The following is a 27,839-nucleotide window of genomic DNA, read 5'->3' on the forward strand; positions in this document are numbered from 1 at the left end:
TGAATTTGGATACCTGAGATGGAGAAGTTGAAATGGCTGTAACGCTGAGCGGTACTTAAGGAATAAATGTGTGATTATGTAAGAGAGACGCAGGAATCCTCAGGAAAGGACATGAGAAAGATCAAGGTAAGGTACAGAGAAACAACAAAACACAGGACAAAAATAGGATGGTAATCTTGGAGCAGTTGACAACATAATTATGTTACTGCAACTGAAAGCAGAAATCTGGCCTTAGTCTTTCAGACAAAACCAGCAAAATCACACTGAATTTTTACATGCTGCACGTGACATTACATTTCCTAGTCAAACTCTTACCTGATACTGGCATAAATCTAAAAAGATGTTGTCGGAATTGTTTAAACAGAAGTTCATTAGGGTGCTGTAAGGTCTCTTATTAGCCTCTCTCTTTCATTTATGAGAAGGGAATTTGGTAGCAGGGGCCATAATTGAAAAACCGTTGACGATACCTTGGTATTACTAGCTGAGAAGCAGCAATCTCTGTGTTATTTACTTGCCCTGGGTATTAGGTTTCAAAAGCCCTCCTTGCCACTTAATTAATAGGTTAGTAAAGAATGAAAATTTAGCTTTAATAAATGCATTTTTTTTAATCAAAGCAGGAAAAGCGGAATCAATTTTGTTGCAAGTCATGAGCATAGACATCAAATGGATAAATGGGAACCAGTCAATACAATTTATTTGGACTTTTCCAAGGTCTTTGAGAAGCTCCTGCGTTGGGTGGTTCTAAAGAAGGTGTGTGTTTGGTAAGGCTGAAAGGATCTTAGCAACTCATCATAGCAGAAGGCTCTTAAGTTATTTTAGTGCCATCTCCTCTACTGACCATCTCCGTAGCACGAGCTATTAAATTTCCCTTTCCAACATTATTCTGTGTGTTGGTCTGGGCATTCCCCCTATTCGTTAGCTTAATCACATAATTAACACTCTTTAGCCAGGGAAGGCATACCTGGCCTTGCAGCTGTTTGGGGCTGGGGTCAACACGGTGGACCTGCTCATGAAAGACCATTGGAGCATCAAGCAATAGGTGATCGGTTGAGGGAGTGCCTTTTTCAAATGAGACCTTGTGGGTTCCTCTGGCATAGCCAGGGCTGACACAAAACTTGAGTAGCTGGGGAATAAGCCAGATTTTCTGACTTTTCATGTTTTTCAGATATCACTGAACGTAGCACTGTGACTTAGAAGGTAAAATAATCTGTACTTAAGTACGGTCTCACTCTTTCCCAGTTACACTAAAGAACATGATTAAATTAACTGAAAAAACAGCGGTTGAAGTTGCGGGTCTGTAGCTTGGCTTACTGCTGCTCTGCTGCCTGTTATCCTCTCTCAGAGCAGGGGAAGAGCCAGTGGCAATGAACACCACCTCCTTCTGCCATTCCAGATCTTTCAGGCTGCTTTCTGCTTTGGTTCTCGCTCCCCTTCTCCTGCATTGCTATAGTGCACGGAGCTGGGTGGCACACAGTTAAATGCTGGTAAGATGCAGCTAAACCAGGAGGAAGCCCCAAAGGAATAAATTAGTGTCTGAATTAATTCCTGCTACAAGCTGGAAGCTTTCCAGTAACTTCAGAGGCTGCTTGCGTGAGTCCAAAAGAAAGAGGGATCATTCAGAGATCACATTACAGTGCAGGAGCTCTCAGAGTACTTATGAGCTTTGTGAAACAGCTCACCTTAAATGCAGGCACGGGTGTGTTTTGTGGAATTAGTCCATGGGAGGTGGGGAGCCCGTAGGCACAAAGGAGACCATGTGTCCTCATGGACGAGAAAAACTGAAGCAGATGTCAGAAGCACAGTAAGGTCCTGTTTCCAAAGAAGGGAAACTATCCAAATGATAGTGCTCAAAATTTGAGCATGTAAATGTGCCACACAAGCTACTTTTGAGGGGGAAAAGGTAACAGGGAAAGTCTCTCTTGATTACTGGAAGAGGTCGCACGGTGTGGGCAGGTCCCACACTAGAAGGGGTCCCACAGTAGTTCTGTGAGTGCCAGGGGACAGGGTGTTTCTGGGGGTGCAGAAACAGCCACCAGTGTGAGCAAAGAGCAAGACAGTGTGACCGATGCACAGGTACAGAGCACTAAGAGAAAAGCTTCCCAGGGTGAGAAGACTTGACTCTAGGAATTTTGCTGCACCTTTTAGAGGTACAGAACAGACAGGGAACAAACTTAGATCCGGGCATTTTTCCCCCAGCTTTGTGAGAGGCAAAGCAATTAATGGGATAAAGTAACTTTCACGTGAGCAGAGCCTTGAGATACTTTTTCTCCTCAGATACAATTAGGTATCCTTTCTCTTCTGTTGACTTCTCCTTCAGAGAGGAAAACAGTGAAGGGCCTCCCTCCCCCTGGAACACGTGAGATCTGAGGTTAGCGCAGAAGGAGCTATGAAGGAGTGTGCAGACGGAGCCTCCACCAAGCAGGGGTCAAGCAAAAGTGCCACCCCTCAGCTGTCACCCATTTACAATAATCAGATCTACTGCCAATTTAGGGATGGTTACAGCACAGCAGGGAGGTCTGGTTTTGCATATGTATTGCTTTTTCTTTTAATTTCCCCCTCATCTTCTCATGTTTCTTTTCTTGAAGGAGGGGTTCAAGTAGAATTTGGCAATGCAAGTAGATGTGGCACAGAAATTTCACCCCTGCTGGTGCAACCACAGTGGTTCTGCTCCCTCTAAAGCGAAGGGGAGGAAAGAGCATCAGGACTTGCCTGTGAGTTTTCTCAAGGATTCTCAACAGTCGGTGGGAGACTAGGGTTAGTCTTTTCCCAGTATTGTATCTTGCTAAAGCCGTTGAAATAAAGACAGTAGGTGCAGAGAAGCATCAATGATCACATTAGCTAGAAAGCTGTAGCTTTAAACTTCTAGTCTTATGCGGTTATTTACCAATATATTTTTTCCTTGCTCTAAAGAAGTGCAGTGTCTTCAGTGGGCAAAACGCTGACACCTTGCATTTGCAAGTGATGAGCAAAGTGTCAGGACTTTTCAACAGGGTATGGAGCATCTAATAAATCACTTTATTAGGCAAGGTTTAGAGCTGTCAAATGTAAAGGAGAGCATTTTGCCTGGACTCATCTTCTGCATGAGCTTTTCAGGTGCATGTGTACTGGTAAAATAAACACATGCAGGACTCCCAGCTTATAGAAGCAAAAAATTTGAGATATTTGGCATGACGTGTTTCGAACTCTTTGGCTCCATCAGTTTTTTTCAGATCTTGGATACAGGGGCTCACAGAAGGCAGGCATGGAGAGTCCCTTCTTGTGGTTTCCCTCTCCGGGTCCTCTGGCTGGGAGGTTCTGGGACGCCTGCTTTCTCTTAGGTGGCCTACCAAGACCTGCAATGGTGTGTAAGCTACCTTTGCCACAGGAAGGGGCAAAGCAAGGGGTAGACTATGGAAGTGCCTCCAGTGCATTTAAGGTCTTCCCAGTCTCAGTGTGGACAGGGAGACAGTGGTCAGTAATCGGATCTTGCTCCTCCTGCTCCCTGGATCTGGTCAGAAGGCGCGTTGTCGCGTATGTTCTCATAATAAGAAATTATGCTTCAGAAAGTGGCACTGCGCCGAGGAAACCATTTGAATGCCAAGGCAGAAGTCAAAGGCTAAATCAGCTTTTGGGGATCTTCTCTTACCTGTGGAGTGCTCGGCTCAGGCACTTCCTCGTGCTGTGCTCCCTCTACCCCCACCCCTCCTGGCATGCGAAGAAGTTTCCGACTGACCTGTCAAATGCAAATAATGATGAGAAGTCTCAGTGATTCATGGCTAGGACACGCGGAGTGCTCCGTTCTCTGCTCGTACTGTGAGGCAATTAATGCAATTTGTGCTGTTTGGCTGAGTGAACAGTTTGAAATGAACCATTGAGCCATCTGTTCCTCCAGCTGACATCAGGCGCGTCGAGCGTAGCAGTTAGCTTTTGCTGGGAAAGAAACATCTCGCTGTCATTAAGGAAAGTTCAAGAAAGGGGGGTGGGGTGGGTTTGTTCTTCCCCTTCTACTGTCTTTAAAATAAGGTCGCTCTTTCATACTTTCTTGTGGCTCAGGCTATGTGTCCTGGTGACTTTTCTGGCCTCTGGTCAGTGTCTTAGGAGCAGGGAATGGCTACACGGAGCACCTTCTTCTCTCGCTTCTTCCGTGCTTTTGGGGAGAGGGAGGTGCTCAACGGGCTCTGGGTTTTACACAGTTGTTTTACTCTTCCCTTGCTCTGTTCATCTCTGTGTGCTGCTTTCTTGAGCTGAGGAGTTCAAGAATCAACATCCCTTGAAACCAGCTCCCATGAAGCTTTTCAAAAGGTAATTTGGAGGTCATATTTCACCCCCTGCAATTATTAAAAGATACCTGCTGCAAGAAAAAGTCATTCTCTCACTAGCAGTAGGAAGACCAGGAAAAGGCTCGGCCTGTTTCTCAATGGGAAAGAAGTTCTATCTACAGAAGACCCTGAGGAATTGGGTGTTTGATGCCTGTTCTGCATTTGTGCTCACGGAAAGAGAGTTACGGGGCACAGACAGCTAGTGCAGCTGATCTAGTGGCAAAGGGATAAGGTGAGCCTAAGGCTTAAGAGAAGACTTAAGCAGACTTTTAAGATTAACTAGGCCTGGTGGACTGCATCCCTGAATACGCAGAGATGGGATGCAGGATTGCTGAAAACTTATTTTGGACAGGCAAGACACCCACAGACTGGGAAAAGGCTAGGACGGTGACCGTCTTTCAGAAGAACATCTGTGGGAAGCAGAGCAAAGTCAGGGAATTTTAAAGCCTTTACATCAGCTTGAAACTCTTAGGACAAATTCCCAAAAGTGTTTGAAAGTGTCTACAAGAGAAGTGGCTGATTAAAAATAAACTACATCACACCAAGCTCATTTCTTTCTAGGAAAGGGTGGCCAGAGAAGAAACCACAGGTGCTTTCTATCTTGATTTGCTAGGCTATGGCAGTCCAGCACGACATTCCCGTTAGAAAAGCTAGGAAAACACTGAAAGGCCCGAGGGAGGGGTTTGATGCCCAGCTGGACGGGTAGTATCCCTGGAGGGCAGTGGTGGCAGCCAACATGATATCACAAACTTTCCATTGTGGTCTGTTCTGGAGCCAGTCTTTTAATGGGTTTGTTAATAGCCGCTGCTGGACAAAGGCCTATGTTTATTACATTTCCAAATGATACGAAGCTTCAAGGTCTTTAAAGGGCAGGATTTGGGTTCAAGATGTTATCAACAAACAGAAAAAATGGCTTGAGAAAGAAGGGGAGGAAAAAAAAAGAAATTCACCTAGGACAAGATCAAGATCATGGTCTTAGGCTGGAATAATCAAATGCACGATACAAGGTAACGAAATACACTGCTTAACAAAAAGATCTGCAAAACCAGAACAAGGTGGTATTGTGGACCACAGATTAAACAGGAGTCTACAGTACAATGATAGTGGTAAAAAAAAATATAAATCTGAGTTCTTTACCTTTACAGGAGTATAATCTTTAGGACTTTTGAAGTATTTCATCCTGTCTTCTCAAAAACATCAGACCTTATCTGGCCTGGAGTATCCACGTAATTTGGGACACTGCATTCAGAGCACGTGTGGGCCGCTTAGTCCAGGGAAGACTGGAGAGCAGAAGAGGTGACTGAAAGGAGAAAAGCTTAGATCCTCAAATGCACAAAATCCTGTTGCAGAGAGCAGGAACATTTGCTCTTTACAGTGGATAGGGTGAACAACATGGAAAATTAAAGTTCAAAATTAGGAGAAATATTTTAATGGGGATGTTACGAAGGCACGGGACCTGACTGCTCCGGGAGCGGTGTTTGTGTGAACTTTGCTGCCTTCTTGGCACAAATAGAAGCGAAACTGCTGCTGCGCGCATCACCACAGGAAGAAAACTGCACACCTGTGCCAGGGGGTTCAGAGAAATGGGAGGGGGGGTGTTTGTGTTTTGAAATGGGTGAGTGGGCAGGGACCTGAGGGCACTGTCGGGCTCTGTCCCCTCTGCCCCACCCCAGGGTTCAGCTCCCTATCCTGCTGCCCTCCTCCACGGGTGCCCCGGGGCTGAAGGGCCCCAGCAGGGGGACGGGCCCCGAGGTCCTGGTGTGCCCTGGTGGGGTGCAGCCTGGCAGAGCGGGGTTTGCTCTCTGGTTTCTCCAAGGGCACCTGAAGGGCTTGGGCTCTGGATGGGGTCAGGCGGGTGACGTCCCAGGGAAGGCCATTCTTTGAAGGTGCTCACTGACCCACTGTCCTGCCGCGATTGCCTCAGCAGTGTTGCCTGAGTGCATGCCATCTCATGGTGTTGGACTTCCCTGTTTCCAGGAAAGGACAGACAATTTTAGCAGAACAGCTTTTTGTTGGCGAAATGAACCAGGATTATTCCTTTACTGTAGAAAGCACTTGTGCTAAAGGGACAATAATTTACCCAATTTAATGGTTCATTATCCCACGTAGTAGAAGAAAGTGAACTACTATCTCAAGGAAATAGATGCTACGTTACAAAATAATGTATTTTTAATGCAGAATTTATGTTCTTCAAGCCCTGTGCTGTAATGTTTTTCATATACCACGAATTGCAGCCAAACCAAGTTACGTGGCTCATCTCTGTTATGTGATCATTTCATTTGTTCATAATTAGTATGTCCTACATCCTGCAAACCCAAGCAACAGCATCTGAGAGCTTTTTTTCTCTTTCAGTAGTCAGTAAACAGGCATCTGGCTGAGACATGCTTGGCATTGTTTAACCAATAGACAGTTGTGTTTTATGGGATTGTGGCACACTGGGCCAAATTCCAGTCCCGCTGGAAATCCCTGGTCCCACTCCAAGGAATTCAGGATAAGGACAACAGAGACACTGGGGCCCAGTGTTTTTATTCTGGTAGGTGTATCCATCCATGTCTTATTGACAGCTCTTTGCTGGTCTATAGGACATTGCTCTAAAGCTGTTGGCTGTTCTGGCAAGTACGGTGTGGGCTTAGGTGCTCCGTGCCAGGCTGAGACAGAAGGTCATGAGGGAGCAACTCAACATCTAGTAACTAGCTTACTAACTGATCTACTAACTAAAGATGGTGCTTTTGTTTCCAAAACCTGTTTCTAAATAGCACCCAAAGATATTTTGGCTGCTTCTGCCCTTGGTATTTCTTATAGTACATGTAATCCTTGTACCAGTTTATTTGGTGAGCTGACCAGGATTCCTTAACAGGCAGCACATGACTGGAAAATGATGAAGAGGCCAACTGTGCTTCCAACTCGAGCAATTTAGGATGCGTTTTCACAATTGTCTATCTATTTTAGTAAAAAAAAAATAATGTAACCAACTAAGTAATATTATCCTCCTTTTGCATAGGTTTTATGTTATGCATTGCACTTAGCAAGGTTTTATACTTCATTTTACTTGTTGGAGGTAAACATCCCCTTATAATCCATGCTTACTAAACAACTTTTCCAAAATCCTTTCCCTCGTGTATTTTACAAGGACATCATTGACAAAGCCACTTGTTCTCCTGTTTGAGGCAGGAATTATCTCTTTACCTTTTAAAATGCATATGCTGCCAGGACCTGCTGTCCAGGTAAGGGATGAACATTAATACGAGAGGCCCCTTCTCCCAGGGTATACGAGGCGGGTCCCTGCCCAGGGCCGAGGGGGAAGCAGCAGGCGCCAGCCTGAGCCCAGCTGGGGCAGCCCTGGTGGGCAGCTGGGACCCCCCGGGGGGAAGCACTGCTGGAGCACAGCGGACAAGAAGACCTGGAGCCGCCTCCTCTCCCTTTCCCTCTCCTCTCCCTCTCCTCGCTGCTGCTTCCCACGCTTCTCCAAGTGACAGAAAATTTTCATTAAAAGGAATGCTGGATTCCAAAGCTCAGCTTCCTATTTGCATTCAAAGCCATTAATGAATCTATTTCATTATTTGAAATTTAAATGGAAATCATAAATTTCTCCAGAGGAAGGCCAGGAGAGAGCTGGAGATGTTTTGAATGTCCCCAAGCTCCTCGAGCTTTCTCGGGTTCATGGCTTTCTAGTGCGAACATGGTGATAGTTGCTTGCCAGCTAAATATTCTGTATGTTGCAGGAACATTTTTCTGTGAGGGCAGATGGTGTTCGATTGATAGTCAGAATAATACATGAACAGCAGAGATGATGTGGGTTGATTAAATAATTAGCATACTGTGACATTCTATTGCTTCACTGTAACTTAAAGCTAGGTCAAAATGTTGATCTATATTGCGCCTCCCCTCCCTCCTTTTTTTCTTCTGGTTGCTTTTACGTGCACTCCAAGGGAAAGTTTTAACAGAAATTAAATCATTTCTTGTTAGCAAAATGTGAAGATTTATACTTGGCCCTGCATGTTACAGAATAAAAGTAATAATATAAAGGAAACTAAATTTTGCTAAATGAATTTAGGTTGCCAGGCAACCAGTCATACCCAGTGTGGGATCTACTCGAGCGCTATTGAGAACAAATGGTTTAATACGTGGCACAGATCAGTGTTTAGACCAAAACAGATGCTCTCAGGAAGCCAGGGCAACGAGGACTAGCAGGAAGACTGAAGGCTGGTTTTCAGTCACCGTGTCCGTCTCAATAGCTCTTTGCCTTCGCGGTTCATTTGCACGTCCACCACAAGTCTAATTAGTTAATCTTATCGACTGTACCGCTTCCTGTGCCCCTGCTCTGTAGTTGTACAATAACAATAATTACAGGCAGTTTGCTGTCAACCGAGGAATAAACATAGAAAACATGCCCCTCTCAGCAGGGATATCATTAATCACTAAATACAACCCACTGAATTACTCATCCTCCTCTCTAAGTCCTGTTATCTATTTTGGGGTTTTGGAGACTTTGTGTGAATAAAAATGAAAGAAGTTGTCCCTCTAACAAATCAGTATCCTTTAAAACGTTAGTGCTGACTAAAAAGAGAGCAGTATCCTTGGCTGCCACGTAAACAGTGGCCAGGGCGTAGGGTAGAAGTTCCCGTGGTGCCTCACGGGTTCGGGCGGCTGAGGCTTTGGATGGTGGTGCACCTCCACCAGGAAGGAAAATGAAAGAAATGAAAGAAGTTATCTGCTGCTCGGTCATTGTTAGTGCTTTCTGCAGAGTAGTCGTCTGGGTGTCCCCAGTGCTCAGCTCTAGTGTCTTATAATGTCTGGGAAGAGGCCCACTAAGCTGGTAAATCTCATTTTCTTGCTTCACTATGAAATTAATGTCTTGCTGCTGTCAGTCCTGAAGGTGAGGATCAAAATTTCATGTTTGAGAACAATCATGGCAAAATTGACCAGGGGAGGCAGTTCCTGACCTCTGCCAAGGTGGGCTGACACGGTGAAGGAAGAGCAATAGTGCTCCTGCAACAGCTTGAGAGAATTAATGTTCTCGCTCCAGCATCTATCTGGAGAAAAAAGTTTAGTGTTTCTGTGTCAAAGTGCTGCAAAAACAAACCGTATGAGAAATGCTTATGTCAATGGGTCACCCCAGAGATTAGACTTGGAAATCAAATTTCTTGATATGCTTTTGCTACTTTGGAGAACAAATGTTCAAAAGTGATATTAACACAATCCACTAAATTTATGTTGGGTTCTCTGAAAGATATTTTAATACAAATTCTATAGTTAACTATTTTTAACTATTTCAAACATAAAATATTTGTGTTGTGTGGAAGTAAGAGTGTCAACTAAAATTATTATAAAAAGAAACCTTGCGTTTACAAATATGTATTGGCAAGGAGGAGATTTTTAATGGAAGAGGACTGATGGAGCCTTCCACTCTGCAACTCACAGCTCAGATCAAGACTGATTTGCCTCCTCCTAAAGTCTGCAGAACCTTTTGCTCCTGTGGTATGTGATGTAAGAAACAGGTGCTACTCCTGAAGACACCTTCTGCCTCCCAGATTTCTGGGTGAACCTTTATTTGGAAATTATGGTCTTTGATTCCTGTCCTAAACTGTTAGTATAATACTTGCCTTTTGTGCTAAACAGTTGCTTTGTTCTTCTAAGTGATCAAATTCCAATGCTGGGAGAAATTATTCCAGTATATTCCTGTTTCTCTTACAAAATATCACATAACTTAATAAATGCATAATTTTAGGGTCTCTGGGTAATTACTGCTATTATTATTTTTTAAAGTAGCTTATTAATACAAGCAGGCCAGGAGGCTGGAATTGTTGCCAATTTACGTCCTCCCTGCTCTCAAACTCAAGGAATGGCATGACGAAGAAACTGTCTTACTTGAGTAGAAACCCACAGCTGCATTTCAAAATGTAAGATAAATTGACTTAGATCGCATTTCATTTACTTGGTTCATTTATAAAATGCACTTGAAAAACATATTTGCTTAATGTAAAAGCTCAAAGTCAAATAAAGAGGAATGGATTGGATGAGAACAAACGTTTAAAAACTGGATAAGAACAAACATTTAAAAACTGGCATCCAGCTCAGTCACAGGCTGCAAGTTGAGAGCCCTCCTAAAGTTCATATTCACCACGTGAGTTATAGGACTAATTTTCTCCGTACCCTAATGGAAGGAAGAAATGCAATTACATTCAGAATCCTCAGCAAGAACGAGTATAACTTTTCACCTAGTTATTAATGTTTACAACTGTAATCAGAGGGATTGTTTGGAAATACAGCAAATTCTCCTTCCTTCTTGACATCTGGAAGGCTTGAAAACACCAAGTATGAAGTGTTCGCTATCCATAAAACATTAACAGAAGTGGTCAGGTTTATACCAGGGTGCTTAGATGCAAATAATGAAGGGGCCAAGCTGTGAGTACAAAGCAGTTGATTTTTGAGTTGGAACAGTATTTTTTTACAGTTGGAAAAGTATTTTTATGGTGTTAAGCTTTGATTCTGAAGGCCTGGGAGGATTGTGGATACTCACATTCAGTTGAAAGTCAGTGGGAGTGGTGGCATGATTAGCACACTCTAACTCAGCTGGTGATGCTCATCTCAATTTTGCAACAAAACCCCAAACAAGCATACAGAATTACCTATCACAACATTCTTATCAAGCCTCAGATGTAAATGACTCTGTGCTCTCATTCTTTTAATTTTGCTTCATCAATTAACTATGTCCTTATAATAAAAGTCAGTGATCATCAAATTAGTGGGATGTGAGGGTGGTTTAGGATGGAATAGTATCACTTTGTTTGAGGGACCCGAGACACACAATAATGCAATTATTATGCATATGTGTGGATCATAGTCCCCACAGGTAAAATGACAGCAACCGGCCTAAAACCCACAATTTTTTGCTATATGAGTGTTTCAGAAGTAAAGGGACGTGATCATGCACTGTGTGACATTTAGTAAATTTTACCAGTTATGCTCCTTTAATCTGAAGGAATTAATCTGAAGAAAAGCTTAAGGGATGAAATTGATTTAAAAACTCACAAAGATTGCAGTTACTGTGTACATCCTTAATGATTCCTGGCCAGTCTCCATTTTCTTCTAGCTACTGATCAGATAAATCTGTTTTATTGGAGACCTTGTCTTGAGTTTATTTCCCAGTGGCAAAAATTCTGACACACAAAAAAAAAAGAATTAAAAACCCCCTACCCAACCCCACCCATTTTCCTTAAAACAAAAGCATCATTTTGAGCTTCCTGTGGGATTGGCGCTCATGTGATGCTTTTATGTCTCTTTCTCATACTTCATACAAATTATAGTGACAAGGTTTATTCTTCTTTATTGTATCTGCATATATTTTTTTCACCATTAATTTAGAATATTCCTGTTCAGCTACTGCAAATGTTCCTTGCTTGGCAACCCCTTTCTTATTTCCGATTAATTGTTTGTATGAATTATAAAGGAGAGGTTGCCATCTTCCATTACAAAATATGCTCAACCAGCAGTATCAATAAAACCTGCTAAAAAAACAAGGGAATTTTTAAGGTTGCTTTCTGGACTTTAGCATCCATATTCTGATTTACTGAGAAGGTAAAAGATGTGTATGAAGCATATGGGTGATGTACTGTTCTGAAAGATGCTGTGACTAGAAGTGCTGAAATATGAGATGCTGACTCAAAGGTGAATTTATATATACCATTATATTTGTTTGGGTTTGTTCCAGCTAGTGGTGGCATGAATTTAAAAAGCCACACTTTCTATCTGGATGAAAGAACAAAAACATTCAAAGCCACCTTCAACTTGTTGCCTTTCTTTGGCATTGGCAAATACTCATTTTTTCCAGTTAGAAATATAAAACTTCACAGTGTTTAGTATGTGCAGTACAAAATTACTTTTGAAGCTCTTGCTATGCAGGAAAGTATTCAGCTTCCTCTCTGAACTTGCCCATGGACTTCATGAGAAGAGGAGCAGCTTGATGGTCCTGGTGATCCAGTCCTGCTAGACATCCCACCGGATAGCAATGGAAAGCTTCCAAAGGTAAACTTAATGCTCCCTAGTTGTTTCAGCTTCATGCAGCTCTAGTCTCCCTGAATAATTTAGACATGTTTTAAATTACTCTTATTGCCAATGGTCTTGAAAAGGAAAATGAGTAGTTGGTCTGGTGGGGCCCCAAAATATCCTAGTTGTGTCCCTGGACATGTCTCCATTCATTCCCTCTCTGCTAGCAGGGTGGCACAAGGCTTCCTTTGCATGTTTGTGCTCAGTTTTGTGTTCAATAGCAAGCAGAAGTTTATTTTAGTGTATCAGAGTAGATACGCTGATGTCCAGGAGAAGGATACACTCTTTTGAGTCTGTACTGCGTTGTACTTGAACCTGTTTCCCCCTGGAAAATTTGCTTGAACAAAGATGGCAGGTTAGGTCCCCCGTTAATAGCTGTACTTTGGGTTTGCATTGCTCTGCAATGCCTTTAGCTCTCCCATTTTCTATTTGTGCATTTAATTATTCATGTGCTATTCATCCATTTTTGCTCATATAAGTTGAATTAAAGATGTTAAAGCCTAAACGTTACGGTTTTTGTGGTTCTGGAAAATGAAGTGTTTCATAATGATAAATAATACCAAAATTTATATGTTATAGTTACTTTTCCATGGTGTAATTATGATTTTATTACTAATATCTCCAGTGCAGTCTAAATAAGTTGTATAAGTTTAGTGTCTGCAAACACGAAACCATTTTCTTACATGAGTTTAGAGGATATTTTTTTTTTCAGACCTCTGCATGTGAGCTTGATACAAATGCTGTGCTGGTGCCAAACTGATGTTTGAACTTGTAGAGTGTGATTGAAGGAGAAAGACCAAGGGATTTGGAATTTGCTATCTAAAATGAAATTTGAATTCAGTCATATATTGTACTTATAACATTTCATGTCAGTAGCTTCAAAATTAAGTATATAGCAATAGAAGCTTTCCATTAATAAATCTCTATTAATCAAAAAAGCTGGCTTTATTTCTCATCATGATAATGAGTTTTAAAAATTATAATGACCTAATTTTAATGATTTTATTGACCTGTTGATTTTCAAAAAACCAGGATAGCAAACACATTTATTGCATGAATAAATTGCCTACACAATACCTGCAGCTTTTTGTGTTCTGCATGTTTGAAAAAAAAACCCCAAAACCAACTCAGGCTTTTCATGTCAGGGTAAATTGATTTCCAAAGCATGGATTTTGACCATTAGTATCTAAAGGTGACTGAAGAAAGCGTCCATGTACACAGAGATTAGTGTAATACAAGTCTCTAGAAACAGGTATATTTCACAGGATGCTTTGGGATATTGAAAACTGATAAAGGTTTTTAAGACATCAGTCCCCCCAAATCAATGCTGCCATATGATTTTAAGACTTATTTCTTGCTCTCCATAAAGATTTTACTAGAGATCTTTTCAGCCTGGGACAGTCCTATCATTAATGTTACCCTCGGTGATATGTTGTCACAGGGTAGTGGAGCTAGTAGAGTGAAAGAACAGTAAACAGCTGGTGGCATACGCTGGAAAGCAGCCATCCATTAATGAATCCACACATATAAACACCTTCAATAACACTGGGAGATGAAGATGTGTTCACTGCCCAGGAGAGGGGAGCTCAAGCAGAAATGCATATGTAACGCAGCTCATGTAGATGTAAAGAAATAGGAAACTAAAAATCTTTCTCACAAATTCTTTCATAGGGTAAACCATCAGCTTCATGGAGCCAGCATCTCCTCAGGATCTCACTTTCTCTACTCTTTAATGGATTACTTTTCTCTATGTTTTTAGTATGTATCTTGGATTAGAAACTATACGATAAGATAAAAAGGGAAAAAGTTGCAAGCAAGGAGAGGAATTCACTTCAGAGTGAAAGTAACTTGTGCATAAACAAATTGATGCAGATCTGGAGGAACACATTCTCTATTTTTCTGGTTTCTTGTTTTAGACTTCATGGACTGTACTGTGTTTGGAAACAATACATAATTTATGAGCTATAATACCGACTTGATACTTTTCTGGCACTCTTTGCATACAGTTGGTGAGTGAGATAAATTGTTTCACTAAGAGCTGGGAGGTGACAAAAGAATTGGTGGCTGCCCCATTCACCGTGAACCCCACAAAAGTTGGGAATTATATTTCCAAGTATTAGTTCTGCGTGTCTGGGGAAGATTCGGTCACTCTGATGTCGTGCACACAGACCGAATAGCTTTCAAAAGACCCAGGTATGAATACATAAAGCAATGTTATCTGATCAAGCAGAAGATCGATTTCTAATTCAATGCAAAGCTCCTATCTCAAATAAATACTTTAACTGCAATCATCCCAGTACCTGGGAATGATAGGTAGCCTGTAGGGATCACATTGACAAATATGTTCCCTGTATTATGAAGTGGCTTAAATCTGGGACAGTGCTTGCAACAAGTAACGTAAAAGAAAGCTTTTTATAACAAAGTAAATTAAAGGAGGGTCAGATTCAGGTATGAATAACTATGTTATCCCAGGGGAACTGTAATGATTCTTTCGGTTATTTGGTATCATTTAATTACAAGAAAGGCTGTGTAGAATAACATAGCAGAGCATAACTTTTTTTAACAAAAAAAGTGGACTTAGGACATCTTCTGTGGGCACCATATGTGCAAGCTCTCTATAACAGGCTTGTGCTTAGGTTAGGAAGGCCGGCTGACTCCTGGAAGACAGAAGGTAATGCTGCTTTTTTGGAGATTGTCCTTTTATTTGCAGAAACAGTTGTCTTGGGATTTGGCAGTGGCATTCTTTTCTACCCGTCTAATTTGCATCTCTGGTCTGTGTTTTCCAGGGTGCAGCAGCTCCTTTCTCAGTTACTTGTCATGCATAAAAAATGCTATGGAAAAGGTGAAGGGTGTAAAACAGAGGAATGAAGTGGGGGGGAGGGGGACTGGAAGTGGACACCCAGGGGTTATCAGTAGGAAAATGACTGCACGTGAAGGACAAGCAGGTTGAGAGAAAGATGTGTTCCTGTCCCCAAAACAGTTTTTAGTAGCCTTGAGGATAAGGACAGAGTGCCACTTCTCTCTGGGTATTACAGAAAGAGATTCTTGAGAAGGAATTCTGCTATATGTGGTGAATTGAAGCTTAAAGGCATTGATTTAAGTATTGCATAGCTTACTTGTGATGCATGGATAAGTTTCTAACATCATGTTACAAACGCTGTTACCTTGTGTAGCAGAGTTAGCAATCAGAAACTCATTCTGGAAGCCATTTTACACATGCTGCATGTTTTCTTGTCGTTGTAGCCTTTGAGCGCATTAGTGTTTTACTGGAAGTTTTCCATTAGGAAAATATTTACAATCTTAATTCTAACATAATTAAGTGCTTTGCTTGGGAATTTTCATGGTCACTAATTAGGTTAATACTGATCATTAGAACATGAACATAATTAGTTTTCCATACTATTAAAATTAATCACATGTTTAAAGTTAAATTAAATCAGCCAACAGTGAGAATGAACAATGGCCGCATTTCTGATTTCACAGTCTCAAGGTTTCCCAAATAAAAACTCCACTTCCTTAATAGAGACGGACCATGTGTGTTTCAGTAACTATCCGTCAGTAACGAACTAATTAGAGGGTAAAGAAGAACCAGAGATGACATTCCAGAAGATGTGAGAGGATAATTTGCTCTTTTCTGGGATGCCAAGGGAAATTTGTTTTTACTTATAGGCTTTTGCTTCTTCCTCACTGAACAAAAATAAGCAAGGGAGCCTGAAGAGCCGATCTCCCTCACCCGTGCTCAGCAAGAGGTCCTCCGGCTCTGTTGGCTTCCTCACCCCATTTGGGAAGTAGTGCTTCTAGAGATGTTTTCTGCACCTGTGCGTGGCGTTGCCTGGGCAGCCCTCCGCTGAAGGGCTGTACCAGTTTCCACAAAAAAAGGCAGCGGTGTGCCCTCTCCTGCAGATTGCTAATTGGCCTGCGCCCAGCTTTTATGGTAGGGTTAGGGCTCTGGGGTATTTTTGTTGGTTGGATCAGGTGGATACATCTAGGGGGCTGTCAGGCCAAAAAGGATCAGCAAAGCTAAATGTTGTTGCTTTAGGACAGTTCCTATCCTTACGCTTTCTGATCCTTCAGCTTCCTAGACTGGGGAAAGAGTCAAGAACTCAAAATCCACCGCTTCCCAAGGTCTTTCCCTGCAGGAACTGGAATGAGAAAAGCTTTAGAGCTTCAGAGCTCTTTGCATGTGAGCCTCACCACGTAGTTCTTTCCATTGGAGGTGGGGAAATGACACCCTGGATTTAATAGAAAATGTAATTAGGGTTAACCTAGATTTAAATAACTGTTCAACTATTAAATAGCTATTACCATGCCCTATAATTTGCTATCAGAGAAATACAAATATGTGTCAGTGCATCAATTCATGAGAACACATATTGGAGGCTGATTGTTTACTGTAGTTCCCCCCCCCAGAGACCCAGGAGGTTTTTGTTCTTATATTCCAAACCACCGTGTTTGCGATAGCCTCTCTGTTAGCAGCAGTAAACTAAGGTGGATGCTGGCAGAAACATAAAGACATATTAATTTGGCATTTGCAAAACAGATTTACCTTCAATGATGCAAAATGGAATATACCCAGAATCAAATCTCTGTACATTTTTATGTATTTTTATTATAACGATCACATCCTACTTCTATTGAAGATTCCAGATTTCAATGAGCATTGGATGAGCAAGTTCTTTTGGCCTGAGCTCCAGAAGTGCACCACCATCAAAAAAATACATGTTATTAAGAATAAATGCAGTCAAATGTAGCCTTATGTAATTCTTTTGCAAACGGACTCCCTGTGTAAGTACTTGGAAGTTGTTAAGTTTATTAACTTTGTCTTCCTGAGCTGTAAAAGGGTCCCACAATAGCAATTTCTCTCAGCTTGCCAGGCGTTGAAATTAACTACAGAAAGCTATGTATCAGGTGATTCAAAAGAAAGCAGCATCTAAAGACATAGTGACTTTTTATGTGCATTAATTACCTCCAACAAGAACTGACTATCAGGTAAATATAATCCACAATATTTTTTCCCTTTTTAGATGAAAATACATCAGTTTTAGTATTCTATAAAATATTGATCCTGGGATAAAATTCAGGAGGTAGGTCTAATCTGTGACTGTTTTTACATCAAGTAGTCCTTGATTTCGAGAACACCGTCACCGTGTATTGAGAATATGGTTTGAGCTGTCTTTTTAACATGACGTTTCTTTGCATGCAGATTAAATTTCTTGTCTTGGCATTTATTCTTGTGCCACCAGCATCAAAACAGAAACTGCAAGCATTGTAACGAAAGAAAAATGATTTCTTTTCCCTGCAGGTTCTGTAATTGCCTTTGTGTCCTTTTTGAACTTCTGTTCTGCAACTCCTCAGAGCCGGTCCCTGCCATGAACAGCAGTTCACTACTCTGAACTTCTATGCCTCCTACAGCAACAGGACCTTAAAACGCAGTGGAAAAACTCTGATATGGAAAAATTCCAAATTGCGTGGTAGCAAATAAACTCATTATTTCTCTCCTTTCACATTAATAGATTCTGTACTCGGAGCTTAATTCTGTTCGCTGCCCCAAGCAAAACTGAGGGTGTTTAGCAGAGGTATACTGTGTTGGTGATAAAGCCGCCCCCGATCCTTTCCCAGGTTGGGCAAAATTAGCATAAGTACTCCATGCACACAGCTGCAGCCTTCAGCGTGCAGGAGCTTCTGCAACAGCTTCCCTTCCCCAAGAGGGGATTTTGCCAGTGGAATGACACTGGCATGGATTCATCAACCATACGCCTCCTCTTGCTTCCTACGCACTCTTTTGTGCTGTCACCATGGATCAGCGTAGGAGCGCAGCTTCACAGGTCAAAGCCTGGTTAGACTCTGCTGAACAAGCTTCCTAAGTGTTGTTCTCTCCCTGTCCCCAGACAGCAGAATGTATTTCTTTGGGCAAAATGTAAGCCAGATGGGATAATGTGTTTGGAAGCTTGAAAGTCAGATCCTTTGAATATTTTTGCTTTATGATCTTAATTTATGCACATATGAAAGTGAAACATGGCTTTTTTTTTCCTTTCTCTCCTTGTCTCTTTCCTATTCAAAGCATTTAAAAAAATCACTCTTCCAATAATGTTTTAAAAATTGTTTTTGAAATCAAGAAAATTTGGAAAGACAACCCATGAAAAACTGTTCTGACAAGCAATTTTAAAACAAACCATGAGCTTCATTTTTGCCCCCCGATCAGCTCTATAAGGAATATGTGTTTAAAAAACGTTGATATGTCTAGCATAGCATGAGCAGCGTGTGGTAGAGCTGGCAATAAAACACAGCTCTCCAATGCCTGCCCAGTTCTTTACTGAGAAAACAATTCTTTCTCTCCTTACAGCTCCTCATCTATTACAGTGTGCATCTTACATTTTTTAAAATAAAGGATATGAATTTTACAGAGGAGACTTTCCTTAAAAAAAAAAAAAGCATGATTCTGATTTAAGAGCTCTGTTCAGCCTGTGCTCTGAATCAGAGAAGTCTCCAATGAAAACAAGCATGCATCAGGAAAGCAAAGATCCATTCCCCATGTGTTTTGGTGCCTTCGGTTACTTCAGAACAATGTGGGCACATTTAATGAAATGCACCGACATTTTAAGAGCAAACTCCCAGATTCTGCTGCTTCTGTGCAAATGGCAGTTTTCTGTGGCTTCCACAGGGGACCACAGAAGTATGTCGGATTTAGACTTTGACTTGTTACAAACCCCTGTACTCAACCAGGGAAGCAGTAGAGCCCATAGACAGGGGAAAAGTAAGCATTAATAGATTAATGTTATTGAAACAACCTTTTCCCCTAAGCAGGCTCTCACAAAGGACAAAAATGTTACTCTTAAAACTGAGAGTAAAGATGGAAAATGTTCGGCAAATGTTTCAAATCTGGCAACTCTATAGGCAATTGAAAACAAGATATTATACGTAAAGTTGGGCAATGAAAATAATGGAGTGTGAAAAGGCTCACCCCATTAGAGTTATTACTAAAAAGGCTGTATGATCATTCTCAGGCAGTGACGGCAAAAGTTTGGTTATTTCCTTTCCAGAAGCAGAAAGTTTTAGAGGGTTGGTATTTAACTTTGATGTTATGGCTCAGTGCATTTTTTTTACACAATGATACATCTATCATTGGAGTCACTCAGAACTGTTCTCTGCCTACTGAGTATCAGCACGTAATTGCATACTTTCTGTTCAATCAGGAATTGCTGGCTCATTTAGGACACTGACTAGTATATTATCTTTAAAAATAAATGATCATTAACTCAGAAGATAAATTATATTAATTTTGCTGATCTGACTTGTCTGATACAGTTGTAATATGCTGGCTTGAGATAAATGCAGACTTTTGGAAGGTCAATATATTTTGTGGCAAAACCTGTGAGTGGGACTTGTACAGCATGGATCTTTTTTTTCATAAAGCTGGATTATCTCTGCTCCTTAATCATATCATTTAGGCACATAATTCTGCTGAAAATCCCCAGTATAAATACCTGCAGACAAGGTACTTGCAGTTAAGGACTTTCAACTGTTGGGACTGTAAACCTCTCCTTAAAATTATGGAAACTTCTTCTATGTAAACAGGATACTTTATTCATAGATCACAGGTGAAGCCTTGGTCTCTAAGCTGTGCCCAAAGGTACGTTATTACCAGCTCGAAGTAACTCAACTAGAGGCATCCAATGACTTGTTCATGCTCATACAGCAGGTTAACGGCAGCACTGGGGATACCAAGTCTTATGACTTCAACCTTGTGCTCGGTGCGTTAGATCACAAGTGTCTTGCTTATATCGCTGTATTTTCTGAAAGGTTTTTTTTGTTGTTTGTTTGGGTTTTGGGTTTTTTTTTGTTGGTTTTGGGTTTTTTTTTGTTTTTTGGGTTGGTTTTTTTTTTTTTAATCAGATGCTTATAAATGAAGTTGTTGGCTGTAATCAGAAATGTATTTATCACTGAGTCTGGCTCACAACCAAGCACACTTATTTTTGCAAGAGGACAGCATGTTCCCCTCATTCCAAGGAAAAGTGAGTGGCAGGAGGGTATGTTGTGATTTTTTCGTGACCCGTTGTCCTCTGTTGTGTCACTATTGCAAAAGGCAATTAGTTTCCTAATTCTCATTTGGTGCAACAGCATTGACTTCAGTGAGCTGTATTTTAAGTATGCTGATAAAATGAAGCAGGGTAGGTTTATAAACCCGGTGACTAATCGGAAGAAATAATCCTAATGGTCATGTTTTATAACTGAGGAAGGATGCAAAGACAAAAACCCACACGGCTTATGCTTCAGTAATTGTCAGGTACCCTAGCTACATTATTTTTTTTCATCAAGCAAGAGTATTTTGTGGTCTATAACCTATCACATTGTCAGGATGTAAGCTCCAACCTCTGTTTTCTGTGCTGTCATGGCTTCCACTTGGATGCTGGCTGTCTGGACTCAGGCAGATTTGCCTTAACTAAGAGAACTGTACTCTGTGCCAAGGACAAGGTCTAGTAGTACTGGTCACTTGGATGGATTAAAGGATGTCACTGGTCTGCTAGATTGAATATACTGGATTTCTGTTTGTCTGTCTGATAGCAATATTAACATATAGTTGAGTGGCAGAGTGTTTCCATGCTACATCAGGCCCTGTATATTATCTCCTCTTAGAGTTTGTATATTAATTCATTTAATGTAAGTCTATGAATTTGTGTAAGTTCATTAATTCATTTTGTATATTAATTCACAGCTCATGAATTGTGAATCTTATCAACTTCAGTAGCTAAATAAGTACTTGTTTCTGTTTCAAACCATGTTTTAGACTAGAGACATGTAATAAAAATACCAGTGCACTTTTCAGAAAAAAATACTAACCCAAGGGATCTCAGCCACCAGAGAAACACTGCTGAAGATGAGATCTGTTTGAAAATAGATTCCCTAATGGCTTATGGAAAAAAACTTATCCAGAGAGAGAATGAACAAAGCAAAATTTTTTTACAATGGTGTCATCTTCCATGTTATGAATTGCCTGGTATCAGTGTCACTGTGTTATCAATACCTTGAAATACAACTTGTAATGTGTAAGTTTACATCCCAGAGTTGTGCCTTGCTTTAATTAGTGTGAAAAAAATCTATTCCATTGGATTTTCATGGCTGGGCAAAGTGACCATAGTACATCTAGACCACCCAGCAAGTGCCTTCTAAGGGATATAGAGCCCTGCTTCAGAGAACACTGCTCCTTAGCCTCATAAAAATCTTGTAAGCTATTTGTGACACCAAAATTCTTGCCACTAGGTGATACAGAAAAACCTGTACCAGGGCCCTGTACCCTGCATAGTTCTCCAACATGTTCCCAGCAGATTTTTCACCCTTAACTACCTTTTCATACCGTCATGACATGTCCAAAGGCATGCAGCACCCACACGCATATTGATAAATACCATGAATACACACTCTGATGGACCGCATGTAGCTCTTATGTTATTTGAGACATTCTGAGTAGAAAAAAAACCTTGTGTACAATAATAATGCCTTAGGAGCACACAGGCACTTCATGAGACCAAAAAAGAACCCAGGGCCATGCACAGTGTGGAGACATCCAGACTACGCCAACCAACACCAGAGCCACAGGATGGTCCCTGGGCCTGTTTTATTGAGCAATGTTGTTACAGCTTCTGTATCATTGTTATTTATCTGCAAAATAAAGGAAATTTCATATCCTTACCTTGCAATAGTATTGTGGAGATCAATACAATTAAGATGTAACCAAAGGAACTTGACTTCTCTTTGACTAAAATATTCTATTATGCAACAAATGATTAATCTCATTAAATACTTTAAAGGAGGGCCAGATCCTGTCCTAAACTACAGTGATGTAATTCCAGTGGAGTACTTTTCTCTTTTGGAGAGTCATAGGCTGAAGTTGGAAGAATATCAAAGGTGAGACTTGGAAGTGGGTTCAAATGAAATGCAGAGCCAAAGAATGACCTCCCAAGGGCACTAAGTGTGTGTAGAAGAGAGGGAATGAAGCACACAGATGATAACCAGCAACAGGGACCAATGCCTGGGGGAGAATTGGCAAAGAAAATGGTGGTGGAGAATACAGCTTTTACTTGGACAACCTCTTGGACTGAAAACAATTTTGGGAGCCAACAAGAACTGCCAAGGCAAAGTAATTGTGTAGATTGAGATTAGCAGTGGAGAGATTCCAGATGCAGCATAACATGTAGCAGGAAAGAATGAAAAATAAGTTTAATATTGGAAACGGATGAAGAAGGCAGAAAGTTAAAAAGCACCACTGTAGGCAGCTGTTGCTTCACAGTTTTAAGGATATTGTAATTAAACCCCCCAGCACAGCAACTTGTTTTTTAGGATATTTTGTTTAAGTTTTGTAGTGGATTTGTGAGTATTTTTCGCATTTCCTTTGAATTTTCCATTACATTTTTCCCAAAGGTACCTTGCGTACCTACCTCTCTTAGAAAAGTTGTGAGTATTAGATGGACATTTAATATATCTGAAATTAAATACTGTTCCATTTCAATATGACTATTTTAAGCTTTTTGGAAAGTGGAGAACTTAAGATACATGTTTTTGTGAAAAACACTTAGATGGCTAAAGTAAATTTATGCCTAAGTCAAATACATCAAGCAGAAATAAAGGTTTTAAAGCTATACAGCTAATGCATTACTGCCCCTGTCATATGTTTCCATTCATTACAAACACACCTCATCCATTCCCCTACCAAATGAATCTTGCTCTAGTGCCATCATGCCCTGGCAGATGTGCCCAGTGCCAGCATCCCTGGGAGAATCATGTTTACTTATCTGCTGTTCTAGGATTGGAGCTATTTCTCTGTAGGCAACTTCTCAGTTAAATGTAAGTTTGCAGTCTTCAAATTCTTTATCACCATGGGGTTTTAGTAGCATCAGAGGATAATTCAGGCTGGAAGGGAATAAAGGAGGTCAGATTAGACTATATATCACTTCGCTTCTTCTAATGGAAGAAGCTGGGTCTTGGGGAAGGAGAAAGCATGTTAGTTGATCGGCTTTTAAACAGCTTATTTTATGTATTTCAGTTGCAAATTAACCTCAGATTAGTTTGTTACTGCGTTTTCTTTTTTTTATCATTTCTGTCTCTGTTAAGTTCCCCATCGATGAGCGTTTGCATTTCAGATATCTTTGTGGAAGTTTCTGTTAAACAACAGCCAGACTGGAAGTTGGGCAATTTTTATAGTAAGACGTTTAAGGCAGCTAATATAAATTGGTTTTGATGAACTAATTCAGCAGCTTTTTATTAATTACCTTAAAAGATGTAGATAAAGGCTGCATCCTTCATACAAACAATACTTTAACTTCGTGATTCTACTACAGCTCTTCTGCAGGATTCTCAATCTTTCTGTAATGATATAAAGGAGTAGTTTTGAAAAGAACGGGGACTATACTTCCCGTTCCATATAATGTGGTTTTTTTCCACAGAAGGAACTCTTTTAATAAGGCAATAGAAATGTTAATCAAAAAATGTATTTAAATAGGATCCTGCATTTAACAGTAATTTTAACAATTCTGCAGGTTGCATACATTTTTAGTAAAAATGTTTCTTTAGATTCAGTAGTGTCATTAATGCATCAATAGAATATCTGTGGTGCCATCAGAATGAATGACATATTCTGGTAGTTATTTTAAAAGTAAGAACAGAACATATGTTCAGAAACAGCATTAAGAACAGCTTTGCTAAGTCCAAAAATGAGAGCAGATCATATGTTGCTGTATACCTTTGGAATATTTGAAATAATTAAAAGGTCTGCTAAAGCTTTTATCAGTAAAAAGACGCATGAAATTAGATGGATGCAGGCTTTCGAACCCGTATTACTTCAAAAATATTTTTTACAATACTGCTCCTAGGGGATAAGTCCAATGGGAAAATACTGAGTATTCCACAGGCTTGAGCTCTCAGCTGTGCAAGAGCATACACAAAATAAGTCACTGCAATTAGAAAGAAATTAAACGCAGTTTGTATACCCTGCACAAGCCTCCCCGTAGGAACAGTTAAGGGTACCAGTTCATTCCAGAGAGACCCTAAGAGGTCTGGCTGCAGCTACAGCCTTATCTGGTTGCTACGGGGACAGTGTTTGTCAAGCACTTTCTTTTGTTAATAGATACTGTCATCCTTCTCTACAGAGACCAGTTTCTCCTCCTCTACATGCAGAGCAGCTACACAAAAGTACCAATCCAAAAGTGGTGGCTTCAAGCTAACCAGGTTACAGGTGGGAGGGCAGAGAAACAAAGCAGAGGATCAAAGAGTGCACTAACGGCAATTAGAAGGAGATGAAGAGTGAGAACGAAGGAAGCTGTTTCATGGCAACGGGAATGACATTGTCAAGGTTAGCCAAGAACAGCAACCGTGGGTAGATTTGGCCAGGGCTAGTCAATAAAACAGGGCTGGCATACGTGCTGTAAGTAACTAACACCGTAAACCACTTTGAATTTGTTATCATTACCCCTTTCTTGGGAGGACAATTAACTCCCTGTGCCACCACCACCGCCTATGTATGCACCATTTTTACGAGCTACCTGGGCCATAGGGAGATGAATCTCTCCCACTCTCATATTCTCAAGTGCCAGTTGGTGAGCAAACAGCTGTAAGAACACCCTGATAGAAAAACCTTTGTACCGTTCAAGCAATTTGAGATTAAAATGTTTTAGTAACCAACACTGTGACAACTTTAACTCTGCCTCTGTGTAAGTTACAGTTTTACAGCTTCATGCAGCTCAGTCTCCATCCAAACCATTTTGCAGCCTTTCTATCAGATCAGGTCGTGAGAGCAAGGTCGTTCATTTTGTGCTGGCATGAACCAGACCAGTAGGCTCTGTTAGCATCCAGGATCTTGATCTTTCTAAAAATAGCCCTCTAGGAGAGATGGATTGTATCTTCCCATCCCCTTTTAATATTTTAAGTATGAATAATGGAAATTGAATTTGGTTTTGCTCCATGGTATTACCTTTGATGGCTTTTTGATGAAGAAGTTTTATTCCGTAAAAAAAAAAAAAAAAAAAAAAGACTTTCTGAATGGCTGTTTGTTCATCCCACACATCCGCCTGTTTTCACATCATTATTGTATGCTATGGTTTCTCTAATTAGAGGTCCATATAACTGTTCTGTAAGAAAGTACAGTAATTCCCATACACTTGTATGTTAGGAGATTCATATGTGTTACCTCTCTTTGAAAAAACAAGGCTTTTTTGTTGTTGTTAATTTGTGTTAAATTGTATGTTTTGTTTTGTAAGTGTAGCTGAATGGCTCATTTTTCATTTTTTGCTGGAGTTGTGTAGGCCATTTGCTGGGTTTTGACATTTTTAGCCTGATTTCCCAAGCAAATGAGGCTTATGTGAACATGTTCTCTTTGTCAAATGCTTCTATCTGTCAAAGCTGAGGGAAGCTTCAGCTTCGAAATGGTTGGTCAAGTTCATCAAGATCCCAGTAATAATTAGGTTCCTTCTGGTTTCATGGAAACTAACTTCTGTGTAGAGGAAAGAGAATGAAATTAGTCCCGCCATTGAAGAAAAGGACAGGAGAATGAATCAATGATGACAGTTCAGCACTTATACTTTTTGTTAGGCAGCTTCTTGACTGTTCAAACAGCATGTGCAAAGATCTGGAATAATCGCTACATGTCCTGTTATCACTGGGGATATAACAGAGGGTGCGATGGGGGTGAGCTAGGGATGTCCCACTGAGGAGGGATGGAGGTAAGTGGTGAAGAACTGCATCTGCCAGAAACTCACTTCACTAGTTCAGTTTCTCATGGAAGAACTGGCATGTCTGCATGGATTTGGGATTAATTTGGCACAGGATTTTTTGGCACAGTTTTGGTTTATGTTTTTTGTCATTTGTACGAGCACATTGCTCATTGATAGGCAGACTTCTTTGGAATTGCACTTAGCAGTGCTAGCTGTGTCTTCATGGTGCTTTTGTTTTGGAATGGTGCAAGGCAACACAGTGGAATAATGTTTACTTTAGTAACTGGAGCCAGTTAAGATTTTTACAAGTGTATCAATAAGAGTCATTATCTAATTTATCCAGCTTTGAAGTCTGCGCCTGACTCGTGGCTAACTGAACATCAGCTAGAATAATTAGGCACCAAAAATCACATTTTTGTTTATGTTTTCATTTTTTGTTTCTGTAGCAGATGCATTGCCCCTAGATTAACAACGTGAAACTGAACAAAAATCTTTGCTCTTTGCCTTAGCTCATAGGATCTTTTCCAGCTGTATCCCAGTTGGAAATCTGACCTTGTGGAGACCCAAATTTGGCAGAAGGAAGGTGCTGCTGGAAATATTATTTTCCAGTTTCTCAATCATTTATTCATGAATACAAAGTTACACAGTGAGTGGTATTTGGCCAAATCATTTGCTTCAAGATTCAGCTTTATGATCCTTTTCCAACAATTGCAGACTTGACGGTATCTGGTAGACCGCTCTTACCAGATGTAGCTATGCAATTTCTGTCAGAGGGCCCAGGCTGTCTTTCCTAGCTTTCAAAAACTATGAGAAGCTAAGTAAGAGTCACAGATTATTTACTTGGTGCCAACAACTTGGTAATGCAAACCTTAATATTTAAAGGTCAGGTATTTAATGTCCTAATAAAGAACACTTTGTGTGAGAAACTAATCTGGATGGACGTTAAGTTGCAAATCTGATTGGCAGCATTCACAAAATTGCTGCCAGAAATTCTTGTGGAAAGTTGTTAACTAAGATCCCAGTTCAGTTAGGGCATAGCACTGTATTCTAATTCTTAGTCACCTTTTCATCTGCTTGGAGATATCTTCGGGAGATATCTCTTGAAGTTGTTTCAGAGGTTACATTTTAACAGTATCGGTTAGAGCTTTTGAGTTTAGCTGTTTGTCTTTTCATTTCAACATTGCCACACCACATTTTTTTTGCATTCTTATAAATAATCTGCAAGGGTAGAATACCCTAGAACTGCACATCATCTGCTTCTTGCTGGGACTTCTGTAAGGCTCCTGGTTAAAAACACAGAATTTCAGTTTTGTGGGAGTTTTGATCTGTTCTTTCAAAATCTGTTTTCATTCCAGATTGAAATACACCAGAGAAAAAGCACACAAGGAGGTGCGGGTGCGCACGCACACATACACTCTTGGAACACACCATTAAGTGAAACTTCAGCAAAGGGTTGAGTTTTCGAACTGAAAGTTTTTGTACTGATAAAGTCAAGATGGTTCATTTGAATGTCAATATTATGTTAAAATATAATATGAAGTAAAAAGGCTTGAGATTAAATGGTTTTATTTTCTGAAAGACCTTGCATATGCTCTTAATTTTGCCCCCCTCTCCAACAGCATTTCAGTGAAATTCTGTTTCTGCAAAGTACCTACATCTGAATGAAATGGCAACATTCCACTGGGAAATGTATATCCAGCTGTTTGAAACTTCCTTCCACTGTTTGGTTATTTATGAACTCATATTGTTCACATCATGACAATTATAGCTTATCTGTCTGGCATCTTAATTAGCA

The 27,839-nt window shown here is 40.5% G+C and overlaps 1 long non-coding RNA gene across 1 annotated transcript; it reads left to right on the forward strand.

Moving 5' to 3' along the window:
- Positions 1-27,622, forward strand: LOC114015793 (uncharacterized). The gene is made up of 2 exons (XR_003559913.2): positions 1-12,323; positions 27,400-27,622. It is a non-coding gene; the product is annotated as an uncharacterized LOC114015793 (long non-coding RNA).
- Positions 27,623-27,839: the final 217 nt, after the last annotated feature.

This window comes from Falco cherrug, chromosome 13, assembly GCF_023634085.1.
Source record: "Falco cherrug isolate bFalChe1 chromosome 13, bFalChe1.pri, whole genome shotgun sequence".
NCBI lineage: Eukaryota > Metazoa > Chordata > Aves > Falconiformes > Falconidae > Falco > Falco cherrug.